This window comes from Salmo trutta, chromosome 33, assembly GCF_901001165.1.
Source record: "Salmo trutta chromosome 33, fSalTru1.1, whole genome shotgun sequence".
Classification (NCBI taxonomy): domain Eukaryota; kingdom Metazoa; phylum Chordata; class Actinopteri; order Salmoniformes; family Salmonidae; genus Salmo; species Salmo trutta.
Window position 1 is genome coordinate 7367261 of NC_042989.1, and position 18575 is coordinate 7385835.

The 18575-nt window shown below is 41.1% G+C and overlaps 1 protein-coding gene across 3 annotated transcripts in view; it reads left to right on the plus strand.

The window, feature by feature from the left end:
• si:dkey-87k14.1 (leucine-rich repeat transmembrane protein FLRT2) overlaps nt 1-18575 on the plus strand; it is a 61399-nt gene that overhangs the window by 13878 nt on the left and 28946 nt on the right. The window contains exon 2 of one of the 3 annotated variants that reach the window (XM_029729665.1): nt 5634-5659. The exons of 1 other annotated variant lie outside the window; for it this stretch is intronic. The gene's annotated coding sequence lies outside the window, so the exon portion shown is untranslated. Of the gene's footprint in view, nt 1-5502; nt 5660-18575 lie in introns of those variants that run through there. One more of the 3 variants, XM_029729664.1, reaches the window with a different exon arrangement.

An 18575-nucleotide genomic window follows, 5' to 3' on the forward strand; every position in this document is an offset into this window, starting at 1 on the left:
CATGGAAACAAACTATGGTAAGCCACTATTTAAATAAGTAAACCGTTTCACATGTAGAACACATTGTAGAATATTTTACTTAAAGCTAAGCCAACAGAACTTAGTCCATGTCCTGGAAATAGCTTTACTGTGACATATTGTAGATAAGACACATGAATATGCATCTTGGCAGACTCAACTCAGTGTAATTAAGTTATCTGCAGTGGCAGGATATTATCCATGTTCTTGGACCAGAAGTCCCCACAAAATAGTAAACAAACAAAAAACAGACCAACAAGGGACATTTTGTTAGTCTCCACAAGGTCAAACGCTATTTCTATAGGGTTTAGTTTTAATGTTAGAATTTGTTAGGCTTAGAATTAGATTTAGCATTAGAGTTAGGAGCTAGGGTTAGTTAAGGTTAGGTTTTGTGGTTTATGCTGGTATCAAACCATGGGTTGCAACTTTCTGCCCTGTTTCTACATTGTACATCATACCGGTCTGGAGAGGGTAAGTTTAGGGTACGGGGTTGGGGAAAATAGGATTTTGAATGGCACTGAATTGTGTGTCCCAACCAGGTTAGTTATACAAGACTGAGAGAGACAGAGAGAGAGACAAAGAGAGACACAAAGAGAGACAAAGACAGAGAGAGACAGAGAGAGACAGAGAGAGAGAGAGAGAAAGAGAGAGAGACAGACAGAGAGAGAGACAGAGAGAGAGAGAGAGAGAGATGGAGAGAAAGAGACTGAGAGAGACACAGAGAGACAGAGAGAGAGACAAAGAGAGAGAAAGACAGAGAGAGACAGAGAGAGACAGAGAGAGAGACAAAGAGAGAGAAAGACAGAGAGAGACAGAGAGAGAGACAAAGAGAGAGAAAGACAGAGACAGAGAGAGACAAAGAGAGAGAGAGAAAGAGAGAGACAGACAGAGAGAGAGACAGAGAGAGAGAGAGAGAGATGGAGAGAAAGAGACAGAGAGACAGAGAGAGACAGAGAGAGAGAGAGAAAGAGAGAGAGACAGACAGAGAGAGAGACAGAGAGAGAGAGAGAGAGAGAGAGAGAGAGAGAGATGGAGAGAAAGAGACAGAGAGAGACAGTAGTAGAGAGAGGAGAGAGCCATTCTCTCTCCATCAGGGGAGATCCCAATCTCACCCTCGTTCTGGAAAACAGATGATTTGTCTGTTTTCATCTCAAAGTATCATCTCCTAGCTCGCCCTCTGCATTGTGATGAAAGCATTTTCTCTGCTCTGCTGTGCAGCATACTGATGAGAGAGACTGAGGCCTTGGCCGTGGGCCTTGAACTGCATGGAAGTCCCTCAGAGTGGAGAGTGAAAATCGTTAGGAATCTACCTGTTCACCTGCATGACTGTAAGCAGCATGATAACCTATCCTCAACCAAAACTGTGGTGGGGAGGAGGGAGAAGGCTACCCAAAAAGTGTTAGGTGTGTGTGTGTGTGTGTGTGTGTGTGTGTGTGTGTGTGTGTGTGTGTGTGTGTGTGTGTGTGTGTGTGTGTGTGTGTGTGTGTGTGTGTGTGTGTGTTTGCTGCGCATATTGATTGGTTTGGTAGGGTAGGGTGGTCTAAGGTCAGAAGTGGTAGAAATCCAAGCTAAAAGCTGACAAATTAGTTTGCCATTTTGAGAATTTCAAGGGCAGCAGGGACAGTACTGAGACTAGAAAATAAGATCTCTGGCATGTGGATATTTTTCTCCATCTTTCTCCGCTTAGGGAAACTTTCTTGGCATGAAATTATTTCACAATAAGTTACAATATCTGATGCTGGAATGCTCTTTCCACCTTTAATTTATATCAATTCAATTCTCTAATGTTTTATGTAGAGAAATACACTTGATAAACTACACACTGGCTTTCATGCATATGAAGTAACCAATTTTAACAATTTCAAACACAGTTTAAAGAACTGTGTAACAATTTACAGATAATCATGATACAAATTACACTGTTTCCACCCACTGACAGGTGCTTGGTATGCGAGTCTGTATCTGAATACTTCCATAAGGTAGGAGGAAGGTAGTGCCATGCACAGACTGCTCTGTACAGTTATGTCAAAATATTAGTACGGGGAGTCTGACAACGTCCACACTGTCAGGGGTGTGAATTGGATTCCAAATGTAGATGTACAAACTGGCACAGAGAATGATTTCAACATCAGATGTTGAGAGAGAGAGAGAGAGAGAGAGAGAGAGAGAGAGAGAGAGATCGAGAGGGAGGGAGGGAGGGAGGGAGGGAGGGAGGGAGGGAGGGAGGGGGAGAAGGGGAGGTAGAAAAAAAGGTTTCATGACATGGCTGGCCGTGTTTGTAATTACATGCTGTCATATAAAAACAGTTCATTAGTGGATACTGTTGAAAGATGACTGGGGTATTACTTCCCTCCGCTGCCAAGACGGACCCTGATGGGAAATGTGACTGGTACCCCCCTTCCCTCCCACCCTCCCTCTTTCTTTCCCTCCGTTGGAACACAAAACACAATACCTGCGCTTGTTTGAGGCACTCAGACTCCAGCCAAAGTGTGGAATAATAATAACAATACAGCTAAGCCTAGAGCCCAGTGGTGATGTGGAGAGAGACGACAGAAGACAGGAGGGCTAGGGCTCCAGGTCTGAGCCTGCCTGCGAGGCCTACTGTCAGAAAGCCCAAACTTCATGTTCCCACTATGCATGCAAAGAGGCCATTCATTAAAAACAAGTCCTTCTTGTTATGAGGTCTAGCTATCAGTTGGACTGGACACAAGCCAATCCCTGTCCCCCAGGGGAATTTTTGCCTGTCCCAGGAATGTGCCATGACTGGGAATGTGGAGTTCTAGCATAATCTAGGTATTCCTTCCTGAACATGGCTAATGCATGTCTGAAACTCCCTGCCCTCCCTACTACTTTGAAATATAGTATGCCACACGCAGTGTTATCCTGTACGTCTAGATGTATGACTCAATTTCTCTGTTGGCTGGACTTTAATATGAAAAGCCTGGATTGTGATGATGTATGGCACTCTGTCTGTTGGTCTTGGACTGTCCATGTTTCAAATATCAACTTCATATTAACACATACAGCAGCTTATGCTGTTCTGACAACACTATTCCAGTGTCAATCCTCACCACCAAATTTACCACCGTGAATATCATTATAGTTACAAAGAAGCCATTTTGTATTTTAGTTGATACCATTTTTAAATAGCATTTTGCAGTCATTGCAATATTGCTCTATAGCTAATCTACCTTATCTGTAAATAATTAAAGAAACATAACAGAAGCCCTTTTTCCTCTTGCGATTCAGGTGGGCTTGGGGCCAGGCCTTTAAACACACATTCAAATGGTATTCTCTCTCCACAGCTCCTGCAGCACTTTGGGGGCCTTACGGGCATTTAATGGGTCTGATAAATAGGGTTCGCAGAGGGCTGATTTCTTAATGCTGATGTATGGTTGTGACGGGACAGGTGCTGGCTCCTCAGCTTCCTAACACCACTGTAATTAATCTCATGTGTCATGTGATGAACCTAAAGCCCAGGTGGAGCCCAGAACAGACCAGAACACATGAATTATACAATGGAAAATCTCAATGGTAATGATTTCCCACCCTGGATGCGCACGAAGGCACGTGGATGCACACACACGTGGACACATGTGCAAGCACACACACATACACACACTCACAGGTAGGTGACTTTGGGCTCCTTGATTTACACTTCTCTTTTATCTCCCTTTTCTTAGAAGAACCGAGTACTAGGCTCCACTTTGAATCACACTTTAGAATTGAAAAAGAAAAACATCCTTGATACTTATGCATTTTCATGGATAAGAAGGATATGAGCCATATGTGATTCATTTGCGGCGGTATCCTTCCATTAATCTGCTGTGTGGGGCGGCAGCGTGACAGCCGCTGGTGCTCGGCCCTGTGCCACCTGAAGAAGAGTTATCTCCTCAGGTCCCACCCTCTGGTTAATAATTGGAGAAGAAAGCTGTCCTGTTCATTAATATGCCTCACATTACCATCACTCACTGGCCTAGTTAATGTTTACTGTGCTGTACAGCAGGCCGAATCATAGCAGAGAATGTCCGGATTGATCCTGGATTGTCATTAAGCTGTGTTAACACTTGATATTGGATCGTCATTTAGCTAGTGACTTGTGTGAGGATTGAGGGAAAGCAGCTCAATTTGTTTCCGATTTTGTTCTGCTATTTAGCTGTGCTGATCCTGCACTGTCATAGTTGTGTTCATTCTGGATCGTCATTATGTTGTGTTGATCCTGGATGGTCTTGTGATATCCAACATTTTCAAGAAGTAAAAAATACAAAATGTTCACGTAGAACTGTGAGTAATGGATCTACTGTGCTACACCGACAGGTGTGTCGTTGATTTAATTAATCGTGAGTTGGCCTCAGAAGAGAGCAACATGTTTGTTAATTTACATTTTCTCTCTCTCATGCTGGTGGTGGTAACATGTGGGAAGGTGTAAGGTCAGAACACAAACCGTCCTTCCAACTGCCCAGATGGGGCCCACAAACTGAGCAGGCTTTTACTGCTCCACTGACGCCATATGGAACAAGGAACAGAAAATGACTTATTTACAAACCAGCAGGTTTTCGTCCCTTCGACACATCGTTCCGACGAACTACACGTATCTTTGAGCTATAGTGAGGATAAATTTGGAAGTAGGGATTGTGATTTAAAGTTACCTGAGAGAGTTGTAACAGTTTAATGAAATCTAGAATCTGAGGTGTGCATCCTAAATGTCACCCTATTACCTATATAGCGCTTTATGGGCCCTGGTCAGATAGAAGTAGTGGGAATAGAGTGTCATTTAGGATCCAGCCTGAAAAAGAACCAGTATGAATATGACTGGATCATGGAGAGAGAAAGGAACATTATGTCAGAGAAGATAAGAGCATATTGTGACTTCACTTCACAAGCACTTCACTTAGATCTGCAAAATCCATGAAAGTCACCAACTGACATTTTGAAACAGTGTAATTATGTGGTGAGCAACTGTTGCAACTCCCCTGTATTTTCAATGGAAAGGAGGAACATGATGGAGTGCTGTTTCCTTTGGCTAAAATTCCCTCTCTGTATGATGCATGCATTTGATACTAGTGCATGCATTTGATGCGAATGGAATGATAATAGTCAATGATAGTAATAAATGTATCCATTTGAAGATTCACTGGGGGACAGCATGTTCTGCTTTCTTCAGTGTCTTGCACTTTCTCTAGCTTCCCCATTGCTTGCTCCTACTGTAACTTTTCAAAATGTTCCTATTTTTCTCCTCTCAACCCAACTCTTAGCCCTACCCTATTTATCTTTCTTATAACCCTGGCTTCTCCTATATATTTAACTCTTGTGTCAACAACTTGACTTGCTCCTTTCTCTCCCTCTACACCCCGAGAGGAGGTAATGTATGGGCTGCAGCAGTCAGGCAGTAAGCGGAGGTTTGTCCCTTGTATGATCTACATTGATATTGTTTTATGATGATACCATCTATCTTTTCATGTTTGTGCAAATCTTTCTAAAATAGAAAATGGACACAATTCAATGGATATCAATCCACAAAGAGGTAATAATATGTACGCTATAATAATATGTTGAAGGCTAGCTGTATTGGGTGGAGATGAATGAACTGCTCACTTTTTTGTCTGTGTCTGCAGGTATACAGACGAGGAGGCATACAAAGGTATGTCAATTGGTATTGATATGTTATGCAGATCACATTTACCATTTATTCTGCTTTCCCACTAAAATCATAATAAACACTGACAACTAAAATAGTGTTATTGTTGTTATTGAAATGTGTATTATTAATAATAATAATAATAATATGGGAGGAGGGGGTAGTTAAAAAAACATACCCTAAAAGGTTCTTCAAATGGTTCTTTGAGGAACTATTAAAAGGGGTTCTTTGAAGAACCCTTTTAAAAGATTATTCAAACTTATAGGGGTTCCCCCACAATTTCAATTTGAATAATCCCTAAAGGATCCTCCAGGAACCTTTACTTTTTAGAGTGTAGCAGGCAGCAGGTTGCAGCCAGTGTCTTCAACTGGCTCTCTCGCCCAGCTGAGAGAGAGCCCAGCCAAAAGGGAGAAACCTGTCCATTGCTTGAAGCTGTTTGTCTGTTTACTCAACCTTCTTTTGAGAAGGCATGGCACGATTATCACAAAACCAACATCAATCACAATAATGTATGTTCAGCGATTCTCAACGGCCATAGCACTTGTTAATGTTTGTGTCATGGGGTGAAATGACATTACAACAACTGACAAAATACTTAAGCATTAGATTGTTAGATTGGGCTGAGGGAGTGTTGTTGTGTTCTAGTAATTTTTATTTAACTAGGCAAGTCAGTTAAGAACAAATTCTTATTTACAATGACGGCCTAGGACCAGTGGGTAAACTGCCTTGTTCAGGGACAGAATGACAGATTTTTACCTTGTTGGCTCAGAGATTCAATCTAGCAACCTTTCGGTTACTGGCCCAACGCTCGAACCACTAGGCTACCTGCCGCACCCTTGATGCCTGTGGGCCAGCCTGAGATTAATGCTGGTAAACTGGACTGCATGATGGTCTCTCAGGGTGTTATTACTGTAGCTTACTTTTCACTCCATTACAACCAGTAGAGGTTGCATCTTTTCAGACAGGCTTTGTGTTCAGAACAGACCTCCATGTTTTCAGGCTAGAGATGGCTAGAGATAGTGGCTGTATCCCAAATGGCACACTACTCCCTTGATTCAACTTGCCAGTAAGTCTACACCTGTGGTTTACGAAGCATGTGACAAGTAGATTTAATTTCATTTATAGTGCAATACTTTTGAGTCAAACCGATGATCTAAGATTGAAGATTATCTAAGATAGATCTAAGAAATGGAACATACACAGCAGGGTACTCCTTTGATGTCGGATGATGTCAAAATGGGTCAGACAAATAATGTTCATGGTCAGAAAAGAGCACAGAGTTAAAAGACACTGGCAGAACTACAACGGATTTAGGATGTAAAACACAGAGTGGAATATCCCCAATCAGACTTGATATCAAAGACAATGTATGGTGAGGAGATACAGAGAGAGCTTTTTGGAGAGAGTTGTGGCGATAGAGATGCGGGCAGAGATAGAATTTGACAAAGAAGAATAGGCATAATGAGTTGGAGAGAATGAGAGATGAATGAGAAAGAGGGACGTGTGGAGTGTTGGATAGAAGGGGGTGAGTTTGAGAGAGGGGGGTAAAAAGTTTATGCATAAAATAAGAAATTAGAGAATTGAGTAGAGGGGATAGAGATTTGCAGAGAGGGAGGAAGAGTCGGAGGGACAAATAAAAAGAGAGGAGTGGTAGATGTAGTGAGAGAGAAAGCTAGAGAGAAAGAAAGAGAGCGAGCTACTCTTTGCTCAATAACCCTCCTTCTCCTTTGCTCTCATGTCCTTCCTCTCCTGTCTGTCTGTAGCCCGGCCATTAACAGGTGTCTCTCTGTTACCAGTCTGTTTTCACAGCCTGCCACCCAGCTCAATGTCTCTTGTACCCAGGGCTTTTTTACCCTGATAATTTGACTCTGACTGAGAGAACTGGCATATTAAATAAATTAGCTGATTGAACACTGCCAACCTTCCTCTCCTACTCCCCGGGTCTGACAAATATGTTCATTGTTTTTCCCTTTGAGGGGGCTGATGTGGTGTTATGGCTGTCTAGATGTCTTGGTGGGTGTGTACAGCAAATTATTCAGTGTTAAATCTAACACTGACAGTGTTAAATTTAATACTGGTCCAGTGTCTATTCGGGTCCATACTTTTCAGCATTAAGGATAGGTGTCCCGCTAGCGGGACAACTCCGGTGAAACTGGAGGGCGTGCAATTCAAATAAATATTCATAAAAATTATGGATTTTAACATTTAGGTATAAGTGTCTTATATTGGCTGAAAGCTTAACCTCTCTAGGGTCGGCGGGACGAAATCGTCCCACCTACTCAACAGCCAGTTGAATCCTGTGGCGCGTTATTCAAATACCTTAGAAATGCTATTACTTCAATTTCTCAAACATATGACTATTTTACACCATTTTAAAGACAAGACTCTCGTTAATCTAACCACACTGTCCAATTTCACAACGAAAGCAAAACATTAGATTATGTCAGCAGAGTACCCAGCCAGAAATAATCAGACACCCATTTTTCAAGCTAGCATATAATGTCACATAAACCCAGAAGACAGCTAAATGCAGCACTAACCTTTGATGATCTTCATCAGATGACAACCCTAGGACATTATGTTATACAATACATGCATGTTTTGTTCAATCAAGTTCATATTTATATCAAAAACTAGCTTTTTACATTAGCATGTGACGTTCAGAACTAGCATACCCCCCGCAAAATTCCGGTGAATTTACTAAAATACTCACGATAAACGTTCACAAAAAAGATAACAATTATTTTAAGAATTATAGATACAGAACTCCTCTATGCACTCGCTATGTCCGATTTTAAAATAGGTTTTCGGTGAAAGCACATTTTGCAATATTCTCAGTAGATAGCCCGGCATCACAGGGCTAGCCATTTAGACACCGACCAAGTTTAGCCCTGACCAAAGTCAGATTTACTATAAGAAACATTTTATAACCTTTGCTGTCTTCGTCAGAATGCACTCCCAGGACTTCTACTTCAATAACAAATGTTGGTTTGGTCCCAAATAATCCATAGTTTTGTTCGTGCGTTTTGTTCGTGCGTTCAAGACGCTATCCGAAAGGGTAAATAAGGGTTACGCGCACGATGCATTTCGTGACAAAAAAATTCTAAATATTCCATTACCGTACTTCGAAGCATGTCAACCGCTGTTTAAAATCAATTTTATGCCATTTTTCTCGTAAAAAAGCGATAATATTCCGACCGGGAAAACGTGTTTAGGTTCACAGACGAAAGAAAATAAAACATGGGGTCGACTCGTTCACGCGCCTCAGCCCATTGTCCTCTGATAGAGCACTTGCCAAAAGCGCTAATGTGTTTCAGCCTGGGGCTGGAATTACATCATTCAGCTTTTTCCCGCCTTCTGAGAGCCTATGGGAGCCGTAGGAAGTGTCACGTTACAGCAAAGATCCTCAGTCTTCAATAAACAGAGTCAAGAAGCTCAAGGAATGGTCAGACAGGCCACTTCCTGTAAGGAATCTTCTCAGGTTTTTGCCTGCCATATGAGTTCTGTTATACTCACAGACACCATTCAAACAGTTTTAGAAACTTTAGGGTGTTTTCTATCCAAAGCCAATAATTATATGCATATTCTAGTTACTGGGCAGGAGTAGTAACCAGATTAAATCGGGTACGTTTTTTATCCGGCCGTGCAAATACTGCCCCCTATCCCCAACAGGTTAACTTAAAGCATAAATTCTTGTTAATCTAACTGCATTGTCTGATTTACAGTAGCTATTACAGCTAAAACATGCTATGCGATTGTTTGAGGACGGCGTCCAACATCAAAATATTTTTCCACCGGCACAGGTTTCATACATTCACAAATAACGATTAAATATTCACTTACTTTTTGAAAATCTTCCTCTGATTTGTCATCTAAAGGGTCCCAGCTATAACATGTAGTGTTGTTTTGTTAGATAAAATCCTTCTTTATATCCCAAAAAGTCAGTTTAGTTGGCGCCATAGATTTGAGTAATCTACTCGTTCAACATTCAGAGAAAGCAATCTGAAAATCTACCTCTAAACTTTGTTTCAACACGTTTCTATTTACTCCTCAGATACCCTAAAATGTAATCAAACTATAATATTTCTTACAGTAAGAAGTATTTTCAATAGGAAATCGATTTTAGCAGGTGCGTCCTGTCTTCATAGTGCGCGCAAACACTAATTTCCAAGACTGTGTCCCTGTACTAAAACTGATATTTCTTATTTGTTTTTGAAGTTACAAGCCTGAGACCTTGAAGATAGACTGCTGACACCCTGTGGAATCCATAGGAATTGCATGCAGGGAGCTAATTTTCAAAATGACCTTTTACTTGCCTTTCTAAGAGGATGGTCTCTCTCTCAAAAAAAGTTCTGGTTGGTTTTTCTTTTGATTTTCTCCTACCATATCTATTGTGTAACATTCTCCTACATTATTTTAACATTTCTACAAATGTCAAAGTGTTTCTTTCCAATGGTACCAATTAAATGCATATCCTGGCTTCAGGGCCTGAGCAACAGGCAGTTTACTTTGGGCACGTCATTCAGGCGGAAATTGAGAAAAAAGGGGCCTAGCCCTAAGAAGTTTTTAACACACTGCTTAGTGTAAAGCCTTATTTACATATTTCCCAGAGTGCCTTGCCTTTTGATTGAATTGTAGATTTCCAACCCATGACTGTATTTGTTAATGACAGAGTCATGATTGTTACATTCATCAATTTTCAGTAATGTAGCCTTAAGAAATCTTAAGTGAATGTGTTATCATTAAAATTGAATGAACAAAAATAAAGCCTTACTTTTTGGGCTTAGATTTAAGCTAATATAGTGGACTGAAAGTCACATTATGCAGGCTTGTAAAGTGATGTGTAATTCCTATTTGAATCCAGCCAGAGCTGGGAATATGTATTCACCAGCAACCAGCATTCAGAATGGTTAGGAAATTAAGTTAACCTGAAAAAAAGATTTCAAAGATTCTACTGAGTTACAGTTCATATAAGGAAATCAGTCAATTTAAATATATTAATTTGTCCCTTATCTATGAATGTCACATGACTGGGAATTCAGACATGCATCTGTTGGTCACAGATAGCTTAAAAAGATTTGTGGCATGGATCAGAAAACCAGTCAGTATCTTGTGTGACCACCATTTGCCTCATGCAGCGCAACATATCACCTTCACATAGTTCATCAGGCTGTTGATTGTGGTCTGTGGAATGTTGTCCCACTCCTTTTCAATGGCCGTGTGAAGTTGCTGGATAATTACGGGAACTGGAACACGCTGTCTTACACTTTAATCCAGAGCATCCCAAATATGCCAAACAAGGACCGATTTTGGGAAACCCTGCTATAATGAACCATAGCGGAATGCTTTTTGGGGTCTTCTAGAACCTTTTTGAATGGTTGTTTATAGCAGGGTTTCCCCAAACTTTTAATGTATTTATTTTTAAGTATAACTATAAAACTAACAATAGGTATACTTTTTGCCCTTTTCTTATAAGAAAGGGTATGGGATAACCTCACTCACTTTGAGCCCAAACACACCAAGCCCTTCCCAGACACTGAGGTATTTAAGGAGTGCATAGGACAGTATTGGAGGATTTGGCTATACCGACATCTATGGATAGCATAATTGTGTTTTGCTTGGAATAAACAAGCCATGTTCTCTCCGTTCATCATCCTCCTATTGTAGTGGGCCAATGAAAATATATATTGGGAAATTCCCCTCCTTATCTTGATGTGGCCAAGCCTGCGCTAACATATCCTGTAAAGATCCATTCAGATCTTTTGGCCACTCACCGGGATATTTTATGTTTTTTTGTCTGGGAGTCGGATTTACCAGCACTAGCACCACTGTCATCGGGGACGTGGAGCGACAAATCTGAGTCCGGGTCCTAGTAGGGTCTCCGATGGCATTGTTTGGAGGTGTGGCTAGCCTGGTGAGACCACCTGTTCTTGTCCACCCAGACAGCTGTCATCATCGGTGGAAGTGGATAGCCCGGACTCACCCTCTTTGCTGGTAGAACCAGTGAACAGGGGCTCGTCTGTCGCTGTGAATGAATGGCCTGTCCTTGGAGGCTTGTTGTTCTCCACACCAGCTGATGGAAATTGCTGCACGCTGATACATTTCAACAGCGAATCTCTTTTGCTTATAGCCTCTTTTCTTCTTATTATTTATTTTATATATATTTCCTTCCTGATAGTTTTTGTCTCTTAGACATGGTAGCAAATCTGATTGCAAATCTCTATAGCTTACTTTTTAGCTGAAATGATTTCCACTACAGTGGTTGCTCAACTAAAAGTGTTGATATTATGCTGCAGGATTTGGAGGTAATCTGTGGTTTAGTACGGTACCCTGCATCACTGCTTCATTGCTCCAGACCAGCGCAAGGGGGAGTTAGAGCACTGATTATGTTTTTGGGTCCCAAGGCACTACTGTGTCTCTAACTGACAATGAATGGGCGACATAAACTAAATAGAAACTGATAATTGTGCACGACTTCAAAATTGAATTTAAATGAACTGAATGATGAGGATGAAGAAGGTGATTGAATTTAGAACAATAGCATGAGAATTGCAATTCCTCTGCCCAGTACGTGCACACCTGGAAAAATACACTTATTAACTCCTCAGTATTACTTACTAAAACTGTTGTTACACTAAGGTTTTTATACTAAGAGAAACGAAAATGTTCAATTATATTCCATGATATTCTTAAGATGCAGTATGTGTTAACTGAACACAAGCAAATAAGCAAATCTCTATAGCTTACTTTTTAGCTGAAATCATTTCCACTACAGTAGTTTGCGTTAACAGGTTAGGTTACTGCCTTAATCACTAATCATCTTCATCACACACAAACATAAAAAAACAGTACAATAGTTTAATTGGCAGATTCATTTTTATTAATGTTTCAAAATGTGATAATCACATGTAAAAACACACACATTTCACCATCGCTACCAAGGATAATGGGCGTGAACTTCGGGAGAAGCAGGAATGGAGTGGTAGCGAGAACTGCAACAATGGCTATGAGCTGGTGGCTAGGACACCGACGGCCATGCAGTAGCCGATCAGGGGCACCGGAGTATTGATGAAGCCTATGACTGAGGTGGTATACTCCTCAATGCCATTGGATGAATCCGGGAACATATTCCAGTCTGTGCTAGCAAAACAGTCCTGTAGCGTAGCATCTGCTTTATCTGACGACTTCCGTATTGAGCGAGTCACTGGTACTTCCTGCTTTAGTTTTTGCTTGTAAGCAGGAATCAGGAGGATAGAATTATGGTCAGATTTGTCAAATGGAGGGCGGGGGAGAGCTTTGTATGCATCTCCGTGTGTGGAGTAAAGGTGGTCAAGAGTTTTTTCCCTCTGGTTGCACATGTGACATGCTGGTAAAAATTTGGTATAACTGATTTAAGTTTGCCTGCATTATAGTCCCCGGCCACTAGGAGTGCCGCTTCTGGATGAGCATTTTCTTATTTTCTTATGGCCTTATAGAGTTGGTTGAGTGTGCCAGCATCGGTCTGTGAGGGTAAATAGATGGCTACGAATAATATAGATGATAACTCTCTTGGTAGATAATGTGGTCTACAGCTTATCATAAGGTACTCTACCTCAGGCGAGCAATAACTTGAGACTTCTTTAACATTAGACATCGCGCACCAGCTGTTATTGACAAATAGACGCACACCCCCACCCCTGGTCTTACCAGACGTAGCTTCTTCTCTGTTCTGCCGGTGCATGGAAAATCCCGCCAGCTCTATATTATCTGTGTCGTCGTTTAGCCACGACTCAGTGAAACATAAGATATTACAGTTTTTAATGTCCCATTGGTAGGATAATCTTAATCGTAGCGCATCAATTTTATTTTCCAATGATTGCACGTTCGCCAGTAAAACGGATGGCAGTGGGAGTTTACACACTCACGTACGGATTCTCAGAAGGCAGCCAACCTGCGCCCCCTTTTCCTCCATCTTTTCTTCACGCAAATGACAGGGATTTGGGCCTGTTCCCGGGAAAGCAGTATATCCTTCTCGTTGGACTCGTTAAAGGAAAAAGCTTCTTCAAGTTCGAGGTGCGTAATCGCTATTCTGATGTCCAGAAGATATTTTCGGTCATAAGAGACGTTAGCAGCAACATTATATACAAAACAAGTTAAAAAATAAGTTAAAAACAATGCCCAAAAAATAACAAAATAGCACAGTTGGTTAGGAGCATGTAAAACGTCAGCCATCCTCTTTGGCGCCATCTTGGACAGAGGATCTCGAAATCTCTGCACAAGTAACACGAACATAAAAAACTAATGCTAGGCTATTTTCTGGCAATTGTGCTGTTATAATGTGCCAGATGTTATAAATGGCCCATTTGCAAGATTGACTTGTCATTTCAATAGACAGGCTACAGATAGCAATCTGGGTTGTTTAACAAATTGTTGCCATATTTTGCTTAGATAAAGGCAGGTAGCCTATAGGCCTACATCTCATTTAATATAGTCTACAGTAGCTTAGACAAGATGTAAACTGAACGATTTAGCAGCTTGCTTAGTTCAAATAAACTGACACATTTTTTCAACATGAATATGGAGGCGATTTCGCAATAAGAAGTTCTTGTGTTTCCCAATAGCCTGCTGGAATAGGCTACTGAGGATGTGGTTACAATTTCAATCACTGAATTCAATATTAATAATATGAATATTAATAATATGTGTACGAACTGAATATGAATATGAGATTTGAATTTTCACTGAATCTCCGTTTGGGTATTGGTTAGACTAGATTTAGAAAATTAGGGTGTAGAAATGCTATGCTCTTAGTGTAACCTTTATTTAATTAGGCAAGTCAGTTAAGAACAAATTCTTATTTACAAGGACAGCCTACTCCTTCCTACCCATTGGGGAACTAAACCCCGGTCTCCCACAGGACACTGGATTCTTTAGCTAAATAGCCCAGTACTGTACTCCCAACCGTCACGTTGTACAGCGACATATTTTCCGTTCCATCCTAATGGCAACCCAGAGGGTTTTTCATTCTCCTTGGAATAGAAACACCATAATATGAATCAAATTAATTAAGCAAGCACCAATCAAAAGTTGGGACACACCTACTCATTCCAGGATTTGTCTTTGTTTTTACTATTTTCTACATTGCAGAATAATAGTAAAGACATCACAACTATGAAATAAGACATATGGAATCAGTTAAGAACAAATTCTTATTTACAAGGACAGCCTACTGCTTCCTCCCCGTCGGGGAATTGAACTCCGGTCTCCTGTGTACCCGCATTCTCTAGTACAGCCATTATTGAAGGTACTTGAGGTCACCGAGAAAGTCTGGACATGGCCTGCTCTCCCTTATGTAAGGAATTAGACACTTTCCCATGTTTACTACAGCATGCATTGTTGGCTATATTTACTTGTCAGACTGCACAGTAGCCTAATAAACAAATGCATGTGGCTTATAATTTCAAAATGCTTTAAATGCTTTATTTACAAATGTAAAAGCATATACTGTACAGTACTGTATTTCTTCATTAGCATCTCTATGCTTTAGTTAATTAAATAATGATAAAAATACTCTTTCAAAATGCAGATGTTGATTTAGTTATGGATCCATAATGAATTACTATGGGAATAAATATCACTGAATTACAGAAACACTGGAACAAAATTGTCTAATGAAGACAAACAAATTGTTGCTTACTGGAAAATACTCTTTCAAACACACATGGTCACATTGTACAACATCATTATGGCTATTAGTAGGGTTATATTTTGGCCTTAATTCAAATGACAATCTGTCACGGTTGTCGTGGGTTAAGGTGGACCAAAATGCCGCAGGTATGTGTATGCTCATCTTGACTTTTAATAAATTCCAAAATGAACACCAAAATAACAAAAGAGAACGACCGATCAACAAACAGTCTGGCAAGGCACAAGGCTAAACTCAGAACAATCTCCCACAAACACACAGACAAACACACCCAACTAATATAGGACTTCCAATCAAAGGCAACACCACACAGCTGCCTTCAATTGGAAGTCCACCCCAATTAACTCAACATAGAAACAGACTACCTAGACAAAACATAGAATACATGAATCTCAAACAGTGCCCAAAAACCCCCGGAATACTAAATCAAATGCCCTTACTACAAAAACGCCACCCTGAACCACATAAAACAAATACCCTCTGCCACGTTCTGACCAAACTACAATAACAATTAACCCTTATACTGGCCAGGACGTGACACAATCGCTCACTGTTGTTTTTTTTAAAACAAAATAATCTCCAAAATATCATTATATATAGCCTTCCCACTGTGGACGTCTATTTCAGCACCATTTCACACTGCTCTGAGACAAGCATGGGGAAACTAAAATGTTCAATTAGATTCCGTGATATTCTTAAGATATATGTGTTGACTGAATATAAGGAAGTGATGTCTGCTAAATGATCAAGTTAGGTTTCTCCAGAAATAAATATTCTAAATAACAAACTGGCTTTATTTACAAATTAGTGAGAATGTCTCACCCCATGTTAAAGAATAGCATTTTTTCTAGCTCACTCTAGGTTAAATGAAAACAAAATCTCCAAAATATCATAACTTTTTATACAAGCATTATTGTTATTATTAATTGATTTAGAATGATATAAAAGCCCCTTAGCTATTCCAATAATCAGAAATGCCCCTTAGATATTAATTTAGAATCCTCCAATCCCCTAAATGTAATTATTGGCGGAGAGTCATGTCATTGAAAAAAATATTTTTAGATATACTGTAGGCCTACCATAGGCAAATGAGTATTGCTTATATTATAATTAGAGTGTGGAAATGTTATGCCCCTTAGAAATTAATTTAGAATCATCCAATCCTCTTATGCTGTAGCGTACTCCCGACTGTCACGTTGTACAGTGCAACATTTTCCATTCCATCCTAAAGGAAACCCTGAGGGTTTTGTTTTTTGTTTTTCTTGGAATAGAAACACAATAACATTAATCATATTAATTAAGCCAAATTTCTTCAAATCAATCCCATGTACTATGTTATTACAAAAAAGGTTTTAAATTCTCTAGTAATGTCAGTATGGGAGACTATCAAATTATTCTCAAAGTTGCCCTCTGGTGGTCAAACTAGCACTAACTTGCATTAACATAAAAAAAATAACATGCCATAGAATGCTGCAGCAGTCCGCAAGTTGTGCTGCAGTATGACATAACTTTTAAAGGAGGAACCACTGTACATACATATCCCAACCAGAAGCCATGGATTACAGGCAACATCCGCATTGAGCTAAAGGCTAGAGCTGCCGCTTTCAAGGAGCAGCACTAATCCGGATTCTAATAAGAAATCCCGCTGTGCCCTCAGATGAACCGTCAAACAAGCTTAGCGCCAATAAAGGATTAAGATTGAATCCTACTACACCGGCTCTGACGCACATCAGATATGGCAGGGCTTGAAAACTATTACGGACTAAAAAGGGAAACCCAGACGCAAGCTGCCCAGTGACGCGAGCCAACCAGACGAGCGAAATACCTTTCATGCTCACTTCGAGGCAAGCAACACTGAAGCATGCACAAGAGCACCAGCTGTTCTGGATGACTGTGTGATAACGCTCTCGGTAGCCGATGTGAGCAAGACCTTTAAACAGGTCAACATTCACAAAGCCGCGGGGCCAGATGGATTACCAGGACATGTACTCAAAGCATGCGTGGACCAACGGGCAAGTGTCTTCACTGACATTTTCAACCTCTCTCTGACCGAGTCTGTAATACCTAGATGTTTCAAGCAAACCACCATAGTCCATGTGCCCAAGGAAGTGAAGGTAACCTCACTAAATGAAAATCCTGCCCCGTAGCACTCACGTCGGTAGCCATGAAGTGCTTTGAAAGACTGGTCATGGCTTACATCAACAGCACACTCCCAGATACCCTAGACCCACTCCAATTTGCACACCACCCCAACAGATCCACAAGTGACCCAATCTCAATCGCACTCCACACTGCCCTTTCCCACCTGAAAAAAAGTAACACCTATGTGAGAATGTGGTTTATTGAGTACAGCTCAGCATTCAACACCATAGTGCCCACAAACCTCATCACTAAGCTCAGGACCATGGGACTTAACACCTCCCTCTACAACTGGATCCTGGACTTCCTGATGGGTTGCACCCAGGTGGTAAGGGTTGGCAACAACACGTATGCCACGCTGATCCTCAACACTGGGGTCCCTCAGGGTTGTGTACTTAGTCCCCTCCTGTACTCCCTGTTCACCCACAACTGAATGGCCAAACACGACTCCAACACCATCATTAAGTTTGCTGACAACACAGGGGTAGGCCTGATCACAACAACAACGATGAGACAGCCTATAGGGAGGAGGTCAGAGAACTGGCAGTGTGGTGCCAGGACAACAACCTCTCCCTCAATGTGAGCAAGACAAAGGAGTTGATCGTGGACTACAGGAAAAGGAGGGCCGAACAGGCCCCCATCCACATTGACAAAGCTGTAGTGGAAAGGGTTGAGAGCTTCAAGTTCCTCTGTGTGTCCACATCAATAATGAATGATCATGGTCCAAACACACCAAGACAGTTGTGAAGAGGGCACGACAAAACCTTTTCCAACTCAGGAGACTGAAAAGATTTGGCATGGGTCCCCAGATCCTCAAAAAGATCTACAGCTGCACCATCAAGAGCATCCTGACCGGTTGCATCACCGCCTGGTATGGCAACTGCTCGGCATCTGACCGTAATGCGCTACAGAGGTTAGTGCGTATGGCCCAGTACATCACTGATACCAAACTCTCCACCATGGCCAAGACCAAAGAGCTCTCCAAGGATGTCAGGGACAAGATTGTAGACCTACACAAGGCTGGAATGGGCTACAAGACCATCGCCAAGCAGCTTGGTGAGAAGGTGACAACATTTGGTGCCATTATTCGCAAAT